The sequence below is a fragment of the Camellia sinensis genome, chromosome 5 (genome assembly GCF_055761805.1).
Source record: "Camellia sinensis isolate YWXY chromosome 5, ASM5576180v1, whole genome shotgun sequence".
In the NCBI taxonomy this organism is placed as follows: Eukaryota; Viridiplantae; Streptophyta; class Magnoliopsida; order Ericales; family Theaceae; genus Camellia; species Camellia sinensis.
This window is the reverse complement of record NC_138965.1, coordinates 50,154,853-50,169,578: the sequence shown is the minus strand read 5'-3', so window position 1 is coordinate 50,169,578 and position 14,726 is coordinate 50,154,853. Positions and strand designations below refer to the sequence as shown.

At 37.5% G+C, this 14,726-nt stretch overlaps 1 protein-coding gene across 2 annotated transcripts in view; it reads left to right on the top strand.

The window, feature by feature from the left end:
* LOC114276268 (DNA repair RAD52-like protein 1, mitochondrial) overlaps positions 1-14,726 on the top strand; it is a 160,753-nt gene that overhangs the window by 20,277 nt on the left and 125,750 nt on the right. The window lies entirely within an intron of this gene.

Here is a 14,726-nt window from a genome sequence, read left to right as displayed (position 1 = left end):
AAAAATCTCTCCAGAAGAAAACCTTAGAAAATCCCAAAGTAGATCTAGAAAAGTAATCCTAATTTTTGGAGAAAACCAAGTACTTATAGAAATCCGAATTTTGAAGCTTGTTCGAGCGAAGCTTCTCTCGCTCGAGTGAGTACCTTATTTCGCGTGATTTCCACAAGTGCCTTCGCTCGAGCCACAAAACCTTCGCTCGAGCGAGAAATAACCTCTTTCAGGTTTTTATGTGGACGCAGTCCTTCGCTCGAGCCACGCAATCCTTCGCTCGAGCACACATTCAACTTTTTCAGGTTTTAAGCTAGACGCAGTCTTCGCTCGAGCGAGTACTTCTTCGCTCGAGCGAGCAAAACAAAACAGCACAGAAAATTACAACTTAAACACACAAGTTTGTTCGCGGGTTTGACAAGACTTAGGGACCTAACAATCTCCCCCTTTGTCAATACCCGGACAAAACTTTCTAACACAATATCCTAAACAACTGTACTAGCTAAAATAATTACAACTCAAAGATCTAGCTAAAACACATGAACTAGCTAAACCAACTATGAAACCAATCTTGACGACAAACCAATCTGCACAAAATAAACTTGAAGAGAATTAATAAACTTGAAGAGAATTTGTTATGTAACATAATAAACCATCAAGACATCATCATAAAAAAAAATGAATCCAATGCAATCTGCAAAGAAGCAACATGTAGGCAAAAATATCTATCCCAAAAACAAACATAACCAATCCTGCCTGCAAAACATCTATCCCAAAAAACAAACATAACCAATCTTGCCTACAAAATATTAGTATCCTTTCTAACATCCTAAAATCATACTCCCCCTTTTTGTTCGGGAGTGAAAAACAAAAAACAGTCAGATACACCTGCAAAGAAAACTGTCCAAGAGAATACAACTGTCCAAAAAAAACAAAAAACTGTCCTCCAAGAAAACAAAAAATTGTCCAAGAAAATACAACTGTCTAAAGACCAGTCAAGAACTAGGACTCAGGTGGAGGTGGCTGCTGCATCTGGAGAAGGGAAAGAATTTGCGCAAGCATAGAACTCTGCTCATCCAGTCGACTGTCGAGAGAATCCATCCTAGCATCCAACTGATCAAGGCGACGTGTAACGGACTACTCAAAATGCTGTAGCTGGCCACGAAAGGATCGAGGACGCAACTTAGGAAGATCATGGGCACCGGCTGGACTTGCATGGGCAGCATCAACCTCCTCCTCCTCGGCGAGGGGATCATCAGCACCTGCACCAGAACTCCCAACCCCGGACACACTCCCTCTCACATGAGCCTGACTCTGGGAAACTGTGAGCTTTGTGATGGGTTTTATAGGATGTGAAAACTCATCGTCATCAAAAATAGGAATATCAAGAGAAGTAAGAAACTAAGTAAGCAAACACCCATAAGGAAGCCCCAAAGACTTTCTACCCTCAAAGACCCCAATCATTTTAGAAACAATCATCTCTGGAAGATCAAAGGGAAGTCTATGATGAATACAATACAACACATATACCTGGTCTTGGGCAATGTGCGAAGAATGGGTGGTGACATGCAGATTCGCACACACAATGATATTTATAAGACGGAATCTAGGAAGCAACTCATTCTGCTGGATGAGTGCCCCAGCAAGCCAAGTCCGGTCAACACCACATAACTCAGAAGCAACACGATCAAAATCAACACCGAACCGAGTAAGAAACGGATAATGAAAATCACCAACTTTAGGAAGATCTAAAAAAACCCTAAACACATCCCCAGTGATAACAATAGACTTCTTTCGAACCCAAGTGGTAAAGGTTGCCGGGATTTCTTTCCGAATGGAATGGATATTACAATAAAATTCCCGGATAAGACTCAAGTTTTGTGGCCTTGAAAAATGTAACACTCGATCACCGCCCAATGAATCAAATAAAGACCGAATAAGAAGAACCGCAAAAGCATTGGGAAGTACATTTCTTTCTAAATGGACTTGCCGAGGGGCAAACGACTCCCTAAACAACTTAGCTTTTTCTTTAGACGCTAATTTGTCAGTGTTGAAGGAAGGACGGGAAACCGTAGTTTTACGGCGCTTGGATGACTCGGCCATGACTAACACAACCCACAAGAGAAGGAAAATACAAGCAACCCATAGACAAGACAAACATAGAACACCCAATAACAGTAACAGAAAACCCCAAAACAAAACACAAGTAGCCAATGAAAATACATTAGTCCAACAGGGGTTAGAAAAGCAGATGAACTCATAGCATTAGCAGTATAGAAATGAAATAATTATCAGTGCTAGAGAAACCATAATCAGCCACAAAGAAGAACAATAGATGAAAGCCATTACTGAATTAAAACATCAATGTATTGGGACAATGTATGAAAACCATTTACAATATGTGAAGAGAGTAAATCAGCAATTTAATGAAAACAAATCACATTCTCACAGGGCAAGTTAGTTAAAAAAAAAAAAATCCCCAATGTAAACCCCCCCCAAAAAAAAACACGAATTAAACCCTAGCAAACAAAAAACAAACACAATGCTCCAACTGACTAACCCTAGAGACAAAAGAGAGACAGAAAATCAGTAAGAAAGAACCAAAAACAACAAGAATGACACCTAGATTAAAACAAAGCATTTCTTATTCACAAGACAAACGAAAAAGAGAAAAAAAAAAATAAAAGAAAAAAACTCACCAACAATAGAGACTGCTCAAAAAGGGAAAGAAATGGCCCCAAAACCAAGAGAGGAATCACATACGAGGCCAGCAATGGACACCTCAGAAACCCTAGGGGAGAGAGAGAGAGAGGAGACACGAAGAGGTGGGAAAAAATGAAATGAATAGACACAGTTTCAAAATTTGAACCACGACCGGTCGCTTGAGCGAGTACTTCTTCGCTCGAGCGAGTACATTTATGCGCAGAGGTCGCTCGAGCCAAGAACCTATTGCTCGAGCCAAAAACACACGCTCTCAGGTCTTAACAAAGAAGCAGGCGCACGCTTGAGCGAGGACGCCTTCGCTCGAGCCAAGGAAGAAAAAAAACAAAACCAAATTTTTTTTTTTTTTTTTTAACAACAAAAAAAATGCTCAATACCATGAAGTGAGACCTAGAACACAAGTAGACGATCACATTGGGCCAAAAATGACACTAAGATGAAATAATCTGCATATCATGAATTCTGTAAAACTTGCAATTTAAAAAAATAATGACACTTGAAATCATGTGCAAGGCAGATAAAATATAATCAGTGATCATATGCTACATGAGAATGTACAACTCAAAATTCAACATGAGATCTCACAAAATAAAGTGTGTGTGTGCAATCTATGAGAGTCCACTGAGCTAGAGTTATGGCTGGACCTCCACCAAGAGTAACTTAACAATCCAGAGAAAAGTCAAACCACTAGGAATCACGGGATATTTGTTGAGTAAATGCGGAGGCTCCCCCTCAATCAATTAGTCCCCCCCTTTTTTTTTATATTTTTTTCAGACTTTTTCTTTATTGTGGGCACTCATTGGTGGCATTCACGCTCAAGAGTATGGAAACCGAACCAGAGAATAATGAAATTTATAATGATGGCCTGGTTGGTGCCTCTGAGGTAGCCTTTTCCTAATGCCCACACTTCAAGGAACTGAGGGAGAAAGCGTGGAAGTGAAAACAGATGGTAGATGGTTAAGAGACTGAACATCACCCATGATATGCTAGTATCGGTCAATTCCACTATAAAAGTACAAGAAACACTGTTAGTGGTCCATAGAGAACTTTGATCACTTGAGCGGAAACTCCTGCAACAATTTATCTCAAGGATGTGTACAGAATGAGATCATGGGGTTTAATGAGCACGGGCATTCAAAATGAGCTATGAACAATGACCAATGAGATCTTGAGAGCAGCATGAGTAGTGTGCATATAAAGATGTATGCAAGTAAAACAAAAATCAATGACCATCAGATTATAGCATCCAAGCACACATAAAGCCAAACACTCACACCCACTCAAGGAACAAGTAACACTCTAATGATCGAGCATGACACCCAAGGTCTTTCTAAGGAACTCAAACCGAAGAAGATCAAGGGGTTTTGTAAAAATATCAGCTTTTTGATGCTCAGTGGGTATATGTTCAAGAACAACAAGGCCCTCTTCCACTAACTCTCGAATAAAATGATGACGAATGTCAATGTGTTTGGTGCGAGAGTGTTGGACAGGATTTTTTGAAATGTTTATGGCACTTGTGTTATCATAGAAAATAGTGAGAGTGTTTTGTTCTATCCCATAATCATGAAGCATTTGCTTCATCCACAGCATTTGTGCAAAACAACTCCCTGCAGCAATGTACTCAGCCTCAGCAGTCGAAAGGAAGATGGCACTTTGCTTTTTACTATGCCAGGAGACCAAATTATTCCCAAGGTAAAAACAGTCCCTGGATGTACTCTTCCTATCATCAGCACACCCTGCCCAGTCGGCATCAGAAAAACCAGTAATTTCAGCTGTAAAATCAGTAAAAAACCAAACCCCATACCCCAATGTCCCATTGACATTTTTGATGATGCATTTGACTGCAAGAAGGTGAGAGACTCTTTAGGACTGGCTTGGTAACAGGCACAAACACTGACACTGAAGTAGATATTAGGACGACTGGCTATGAGATACAGAAGACTCCCTATCATACTCCTATAAAGGGTATGATCTACATCAATACCAGAGGAGTCTTTGAAGAGATGAAGACTGGTGCTCATGGAACTGCGTGCATGTTTGGCAGACTCAAGACCAAACTTTGATATAAGATTTTTGGCATACTTAGACTGAGAAACTAACATACCTGAAGGAGACTGTTTAATTTGAAGACCCAAAAAATAAGACAACTCTCCCATCATGCTCATCTCAAACTCATGTGTCATGCAATTTGAAAAATATTTCACACGATGATCATCAGTGGATCCAAACACAATATCATCAACATAAATCTGAGTAACAAGAATATGAGACTTAGTATATTTCACAAATAAGGTCTTATCCACACTACCCCTTTGAAAGTCATTATCAAGAAGAAATGTAGTAAGCCTATCATACCAAGCCTGAGGAGCTTGTTTCAATCCATACAAAGCCTTGTCTAACTTGTAGACATGATTTGGACATTTAGGGTCCTCAAACACTTTTGATTGCTCAACATATGCCTTGTCTTTTAAGTACCCATTCAAAAAGGCACTTTTCACATCCATTTGAAACAATTTGAACCCAAGGTAACAAGCAACACCAAGTAAAATACGAATAGATTCGAGACATGCAACTGGGGCAAACGTCTCATCATAGTTAACACCCTCTACTTGTGTGTAGCTTTGAGCAACCAACCTAGCTTTATTCCTAGCCACAGTACCATTCTCATCAGATTTATTTTTAAAGATCCACTTGGTACCTATCACATTCATGTCTCTAGGTCTGGGAACTAGAGTCCAAACATTGTTCCGTTCAAATTGACCTAATTCTTCATGCATAGCATTGACCCAACTATCATCTAGCAAGGCCTCTTTAAAAATCTTAGGTTCAATTAATGAAACATAACACATATGTGATACCTCATCCCGAATCTGTCTTTGGGTTTTCATTCGATCCGATACACTTCCAATCACCTGTTAAGCTGGATGATTCAGTTTCACCCTTGTTGATGGTTTGAACTCAGGACATGTGGTAACAGAAGCATCAAGAGTGATGTTTCTTTGTGCACTCTTTGGACTTGAACTTACTTGTGAGGATGGTGCTGTCACAACTTCTTGAGATTGGATCTCAACTTCTCTTTGACTTTGTGGTTTAGTATCCAGGATTGGAGACTCACCATTGTCATCCTCATTTATTGCTGGAGTAGGTGAACTTGTGTCATCTATAACCACATTGATTGATTCCATTAGAGAAGAAGTTCGCAGGTTGTAGACTCGAAAAGCCCTACTAGTGGTTGAATACCCTAGAAAAATACCTTCATCACTTCGGGAGTCAAATTTGCCCAAAGGCTCTCTATTTTTGAAAATGTAACATTACTCCCAAAAGTTTTGAAGTATTTTACATTAGGTTTCAATCCCTTCCATAATTCATATGGAGTTTGTAAAGTGTCGGGCCTTAAATACACGCGATTTATGACATAAACAACAGTATTTAGGGCTTCAGCCCAAAACTTTGGAGGAAGTTTCTTACTATGGAGCATGACCCTAGCCATTTCTTGAACAACTCTGTTCTTCCTCTCAACCACTCCATTTTGTTGTGGGGTAATAGGTGCAGAAAATTCATGCTTAATTCCATGCATATCACAAAAATCCGAAAAGGAGCTATTTTCAAACTCACGACCATGATCAGTTCGGATTCTTATGATACGCCCAATGGAAACACCCTGTTCATTTTGAATTTTAAAGACTAAGGCCTGAAAAGCATCAAACGTATCAGATTTTTCCCTCAAGAAATTTACCCACGAAAATCGAGTAAAATCATCAACAGTTAAAAAAATATATCTTTTACCTCCAATGCTTTTAGTGCGAGTAGGACCCATTAAATCCATGTGAACTAATTCAAGAGGACGTTTGGTTGTAAAGCTGTTCACCTTTTTATGAGGGGCACGGGTTTGCTTTCCAAGTTGACATGGTCCACACATATGGTTCAGATTCTTACCCAATTTAGGTACTCCTCTCACAAGTTCTTTGTTGGCTATCTTAGTTAGGTCTTTGAAATTCATGTGACCTAATCTTTGATGCCACAAATCAATGTTACTTATGATGGCTAAGTGACAAGTGAGATCATTGGTAGTAACAATCCCATAGCAATTATCAGATATGCAAACCCCATGCAAGACAGTATTTCCCTTTTTATCCAAAATTTCACATTTATTTTTTGAAAACAATACTTCATGGTGGGAATCACTCATTTGACTAATGCTCAAAAGATTTGCTTTAAGACCATCAACAAGAAGAGGATTTTTGAGCTTGGGAAGACTAGCAACACTTATAGAGCCCTTACCAATGACTCTAGAAGTGCCGCCATCTCCAAAAGTAACGATTCTTCCTTCATATTTTTCAAGAGAGGTGAAGTAGGATTTGTTATCGGACATGTGACGAGAGCACCCACTATCAAGATACCACATGTGTGAGTCATGTGCTTTTAGGGCAGTGTGAACAACTAAACAAGTCAAATCATCTTTTCTCACCCAAATCTTTTTGGTCTTGGTAAATGTCTTGGCGTTGTGACCACCCTCATGAATCTTGGTATTCCGCCTAGACATGTAAGGTTGTCTCCTAACCCAAAAAGTATTCGAATTTCTACCCTTTTAAGACACCTTACCAAATAATTCGTAGCAATAAGGACGAATGTGGCCATACCTACCACAGTGATGACAAATAAAAACAGGTTTTACCTCCTTTTTGTTGATCTTACCAACTTTAGGTAGATAAAGAGAGAGATCAGCCTGGTCTACCCTCAACTTTTCCTTTGCTTGAGTCTTCATGTCATGTGAAGTAGAGGCCTGTCCCTTGTGAGCTGTCACACCATAGCCTAGCCCACTTTTGTCACAACCCATTTGTTGAGACTCGAGGATGTCTTCTAAAGATTTGGAACCTTTGTTCCACATGGAAATAGTGGCTCTAGCAACACGGAGTTCTTCATCTTTCTGACAGACTATCTCTTCCAATGTAGCTTGTGACATCTCAAAACTTTTAAGCTTCTCTTCATATGTGGAATACACCTTCAGAAGTTCATTCCTTTCAGTTTCACAGGATAAAAGTTTTCCACATAAGTCTTGCCTGTCACTCGAGATCTTGATGATATTCTGCTTTGTTGCTATAAGTTCTCCTTTCAGCTTGACATTCTCACTTTCACATGCTTTGAGTTTGTGAGAGAGTTTTTCATTGATTTTGGACAAATTTAGAGATTCCTCATAAAGCTTTTCGTAAGCTTGTTGCAGTTCATCACCATTAATCTCTTCATTGTCTTCTGATGTTTTATCATCCTCTTTTTGCGCTTCATTCTTCTTGACCTCATCCAATCTAGGAACTAAGGCAGGAAAATTGCTGGATGATGGTGAAGGTGAATCTCCTCTTTTATGAAATTGGCTCAGAATTTCCTATGCATCTTTAGCCTTTGTGCAGTGAGCAACCCGTTGCTATTCTTCATCCGAAATTGCTCCATGAATAGTAATTAGGGCTCTCTGATTGCTTGGATTGTCAGCACTTTCTGTATCTTCTTCAATGGCTTGCCAGCCTTCTGGGTCAAAAGCTCTCAGAAAGGCCCTCATTCTGATCTTCCAATACAAGTAGTTACTCCTATGAAAGGTGGGAGCATGATGCAGGTTCTGACCACGAGCTAATTCTGCTGGCTTTGGAAGAGGTTGAGTGAAAGTGGACCAAAAAACCATGAAAGCACTATCCCCGTCTTCACCGGATTCAGGTTCTTCGGGTTCTTGTTCCGACCCGCTTTCATCATCCCAAGTCACAGTGTAGACTTTCTTTCGATTCTTTTTCGAAGGGCATTCAAAGGCAATATGACCAAACCCTTGACATTCATAGCACTTGACCCCTTGCCCCTTTACAATCTTCTTTTCAGTTTTAGAAGCAAGTTTTGGTGGAAAAGTTTTGGGTTTTTCATTACTCTTGTCTTTTGAAATAGGGTCTCTGAAATTAGGCTTCTTTTTCTTCAAAATTTTTTTAAACTGTTTAGTAAACATAGCCGTCATCTCAGACTCTAAATCAAATTCAGTCTCCGGAGTTTTTGCAGTCTCATGAGCACTAGTGAAGGCCACACTATCTTTTTGTTTTTTCTTTGAAATCTGGTGGGCTTCATAATTCTGCAAGTTTCCAACCAATTGATCAAGCTTGAGGGTATCAACATTCTGAGCCTCCTCAATGGCCGTCACTTTTGATTGGAACCTCTCGGGTAAAGATCTTAAAATTTTTCCAACAACTTTAGCTTCTGGGATTTTTTCATCGAGTGTGAAACAGGAATTTACGATATCACTAAGTTTTGCATAGAAATCATCAAACGTCTCCTCATCGCGCATAAAAAGGGTTTCAAAAGCGGAGGTGAAACGTTGAAGTTTTGACCTTTTGACAGAGGTAGTACCTTCGTGAATCGTTTCAAGAATGTCCTAAGCCTCTTTTACTACCTCACACATGCAGATACGACGAAACTCTTCAGGTGTGACGGAGCAAAACAGGGAATTGAGAGCCTTACTGTTCCAACTCGAGTTTTGGTAATCAGTTGTGTCCCATTTATCAAGGGGTTTAGGAATATCAACACCATCAATGGTGACAATAGGTTCACTCCACCCATAGATCACGCAGTGCCAAACTTTCTCATCGATGGATTTTAAAAATGCTCTCATATGAGCTTTCCAATAAGAATAGTTTGTACCATCGAGTAAAGGAGGTCTATGAGTCAAGTTACCTTCACGAATAGAATCCATATCACTAGTTACACAAAATCACACTCCTATAGTTTTGATAAAAACATAGAGTGACCTGCTCTGATACCAATTGAAAATCCTAAGTGATTCGTGATTAGATCAAGATTAAAATATTCCAAATCCCAATTATTCAAAACACGCAATCTAAATCATCAAGCACTTACGAATGTGATTTAGATTGTTGTTTTTTCTGAATAAACAATAAATCGACACAAATGATTTTTACGTGAAAAAAACCACAATTGAAGAACCTTCAATTGTAGTCAAAAACCACGGGCGAAACGCCACTAATCAATCCACTACTGAAGAAAGAAAGATTACAAAGATAATACACAAATTACCCAACTCAGTCAATTTGTCTTCACACCTTCTGTTACTCTTTCACCACGCCTTCGTATCGGAACTGATTGATCTGAAGTTGAATCCACAACTTCGTTTGTCGAATAAACGACTACATATAGAATCAAACTCCTTTGAAACTCCACGTTTGAATCTTCGGAATCCATCGAAGAGAACTCTCTTGAATTTAAAGTAACAAATTCCTTGATGTATGTATCTTAGATCATGAGTGAAGAACTCTCTCAAAACATCAAGGAAAGCTCACAAAAATCTCTCTAGAAGAAAACCTTAGAAAACCTCAAAGTAGATCTAGAAAAGTAATCCTAGTTTTTGGAGAAAACCAAGTACTTATAGAAATTCAGATTTTAAAGCTCGCTCGAGTGAAGCTTCTCTCGCTCGAGCAAGTACCTTATTACGCGTGATTTCTACAAATGCCTTTGCTCGAGCCATAAAACCTTTGCTCGAGCGAGAAATAACCTCTTTCAGGTTTTTATGTGGACGCAGTCCTTCGCTCGAGCCACGCAGTCCTTCGCTCGAGCGCACATTCAACTCTTTTAGGTTTTAAGCTAGATGCAGTCTTCACTCAAGCGAGTACTTCTTCGCTCGAGTGATCAAGACAAAACAGCACAGAAAATTACAACTAAAACACACAAGTTTGGTCGCGGGTTTGACAAGACTTAGGGACCTAACATTCTAGTTAGTGAAGATTGACAAGATTATGTTTTCAAATTGCTTTAGTGTGAATTATTGAAAATGTTTTCTGTTGCTGAGTTAAATGGGCCATTTTGTCACTGCTTCAAGTCATTACCTTGCTAATGCCGAACATCATATAGAAGTCTATAGTATCTTCTAATATATGTAGTTAACTTTGCTATCTCACTGGTGACTGCTGGGAATATTTTTTTTTAACTTATCAAGTTACATATTGAGCTCAATTTTTCTTTAGGCAGGAGCGACCCTGACAGTCAAAACCAAATTATTCTGCGTGTTTAAAGCTTGTGTAGAGCATGAAAGATTCAGGCTTGATGACACTTTATTAAATTGACTTGATTTTTTAATAATAAATGTGCATTGCTTTCTTCTATAGTTTTGTAACTTTGGTTAATTGATAGTGCGTCTATTAATGCATTAGATGTTGCATCTCTTGGAGGTTGTGAGTTTGAGCCTCGTGTGGAGCGTCAGGAGGGATCCCCTTTCTTTTTCCCCTTAGATGTAGGCTAGAGTAGGTTGTAACAATTGACAAGGCCCTGTCCTAAAGTTCTTACCTGTTTTGGCTTACCTGGGACTGGGGCAACCAATATATCTAACCAAAAAAAAAAAAACTCTAATACCAAAATGAAATTATCATACCACGTTCATTGTTATCTACCCACCACCAAATCCTTATCTCTACATCACTACAATATTCTTTAACCCTCATCGTCGACACACCAAATACTAGTAGATAATAATAACGGTGCTGCTGATCAAGAGTGGGAGAGGATGGTGAGATGGTTGGCCAAAGTGCTGTTACTAATTGAGAGAAAATGGGAATAACGAAGATGAGATAGGCGGAAAAAAAAAATGAAATGTTTAACTTTAAAAAGCTTAGTATAGCTATTTTCAAAAAATAAAAATTGTTGCATACATCATACACTTTGTTAATTTGACTTGATGATTAATTAAAAAAAGAGTCATTTGTTATGTAATTGAAAACTTTAAAATATTGAATATAATTTCTCAAACATATAAAGAAAAAAGCTATATTTTTAATAAATCACAGGGAATGTATTTATAATTTACCCTTGAATTTATAAGGGATTTGTTTGTCTTGAAATATGAGTTAGTAGCTAATCTATTATGAAAACTTCGGGATCTGAGCTCTGTTAGTAGAGATGAGGGTTTATGATTAAACTAAAAGACGTTTTCTTTCCATCTTGTCAGATTTATGAGGAATCTACAGTTCATGTATTACTCCAATGTGAGTTTGCTTGGAAAGTTCGTATTAGTTGTCTCTACATTGGAGGAATTCTCATTGGGTATGTAAAGAGAAATTATTCAATACTTTTGAAGTAAGTTTAGGTGATAGTCTAAATGATGAGTTATTGATCTAAATCATGGATTCACTACTTTTGTGTTAGAGTTTTAGGAAACAGAGTATTAAGTGTCAACCTGTAAATGGAATAGAGTATTACTTCACAAGTATTAAATAATTTCTCATATGTAAATGTCCGTCATTTTTAAAAGAATGGTAAAATACAATTACCTCTTGAGATTTAAAAAATATATATATAATAAGTTCTATAAATTTAGTATAATTATAATGGATTTTCATAAGTTTTTAATTCATATAACACTTAGTTATCTTTTCATCATAAATTCGTTACTCATATGAATGAAAAAAAAAAATTTATATTTTCATCTCTTTTATATTGAAATATATATTTTGACTTGAGTATTTTTATATTTTCATATCATTTGCATTAATTTTGGTCACATGCTACATGATTGTAGGTCAAATTGTGCGAATTTTTTCAAGAGTCTCAAACAATTTTCTTTTTTTACATTCAATCGAACCAGTTGTATTTATCCCATTTATTAGAGGAGGTACAATATAATTTATCCTAAAGAACTAATAGTAAAAATAGTTACTTGACTTTACCTTATTTTTTTATAGATTGATTGGTGAAAAGTCCAATTTAAAGAGGATGTAAGGTATTAAATCTAAGAGAAAATCTTTTTGGTGATAAGGACATTTGTTGGTCAAAAGAACATTTGTTAGTTAAAAGTAAATTACCACCTATCCCTTGAAAATTTTATTTTAATTTTTTTATCTGTTAAATTTTTTCAACCTATATGTTCAAATTTGTATCTATCTGTTGAAATTCTCCAAACCTATTTTTTCTTATCAATTGGAATTCACCAAGCTTTGTTTTTCCTATCTGTTCAATTTTTTATTCTATCTATTCAAAATATGACACATATACACAAATATATATATATATATATTGTAGACACCCCATTTTGTCTGATCCTAAAACTTCGGGTGTTTGTAGGCCTCCCGATGATGAGATGGTTATATCTCCACCCTTGAAATATTGAAAGTTGTTGTCATACGCTAATTTGGCCTAAAAAACTAACTTTTTGTGAAAATAATCAAAATACCCCTGAACATGTTTTTCAACCAAAAACCAATTTTCCAACCTTGAGAGATAGGGGAAGACCAATTACATTTACATTGATGATATTTTTGCAAAATTACTGACCGATTTTATCAAAAATATTGATCTAAAGACAATTTGAGCTTGCTTAGGACATAAGTAGGCAAAAGTCGTGCAAACCCACACCTAACTTGCAAAGTTGGCACTTGGATTCTTGGCTACACATGCGCGCACATGCACTGTGCGGCCACAGCTTGTTTGTATGGCTGCATCTCTCATGAGCGGTCACACTTTCCCCTGATAGAGAGAAATGGAAACCTTGCAATAATGGTAATGGGACATTAGAGAGAAGTGACATGGAGAAAGTAATAGCTAACCCTAGCAACCTCTTTTGTCTTCCTCCCTAAGCTAGGAGTGCTTATAAAAGCACTCATTTCATCCTCCTCTTCCCTTCAAAGGGTTACAAAATTGAAAACTTTTTAAGAGCATTAGAGAGCTTGAAAGAAAGACTCACTCCCCCTCCCATATAACTCCGAAAATTACCATCTAAATAGCAACTAAAACCTCCTAAGGACTTGGAGACTTGAACAAAACTCAAAACCTAAGCTTGATAGAGGCCTACAAGTAAGGAAATCCTTATTTTTTCAATTTTCTTGGCGTGCTCTTTGGTTCTTGAAAATTAGTAGGTAAAACTCTCTCTTTTGATAATTTCTATCCTTTTTCTTTGCTTATTTTCATTAGCAGATCATGCTTAGGACTTTAGTTTATCCATACATCATGTATATAATAGGCTGGGTTAAGACTTGATCTTTTTATACTATTTAGTTTTGAGTTTTTGTATCTATTGGGGTGGTTGGCATCTGTTCTAGTCGCATGTAATATTTGAGTTATGAATTAGATCTTTAGGTTATGTTTTGAAACAGGTTGTGCTTAGTATTTTTTGGGAGGTTTTGTCTGTTGAAGTTTGGGTTCGCTCGAGCAGTCTTTCGTTTCTTCGAGTTTCTGAGTTTGCAGTATGATCTTCTAAGAGTTTGGTTTCTTCGCTCAAGCATAATTTTAGTCGCTCAAGCTATGCTTTGTGTTTGACGCTCGAACGGTGTTTTGTTCGCTTGAGCGGTCTGTTAGTATAAAGTTGTGGGAAAATATCTTTTCGCACTTTTCTAATTTTCTCTATCTCTCAATAAAGTTCTAAACCCATTTTCTCTCATCTCTCTCTAAAATTCTTGCCTAAAACTTCTGATATCTTTCAATCCATGAATCTTGCCACCCTTAATCTGAGAAGTTTGGATTTCCGTCTCCATTAATTTTGGGGTTGTTCTTCTCTTCTTCTTGTTTTGAGGTAGGGACTTTCTTAACGATGTGCACTTTGTTTAGTTTGGTTATATGCTAATTTTGATGGTTTAGAGTTTTCGAACAGGTAGGCTTTGATTATAGTTGTATTAATGCATTAAGTTGGGAGAAAACTCTTGTTTTTGTTGTGGTTTGAAATTAGTTATCACATCTGTTAGGTTTTTATTCTTGGCAATCCCGTTTGACAAAACTCCTTTCAGTTGTACTTGTTTTTGCACTTTTGTTTTAGTGAGGCTATGAGTTTATTAGATGTGAATCAAACCCGAATTGTGCATTACAAAGAAGTTTTGTGATGTTAATTCTTTCAAGATTGCCACTTCGCTGATTATGACGCCCCCGAAGCAAAATGCAAAAATGCATTCAAAGTTGCCTATCTGCTCGAGCGGACATTCCCCCGCTCGAGCAGAGAATGCTGAGTTCCAGAAGTTTATTTGCCTACAAAAATACTGGATGTTGTTTTTTCCCGCTCG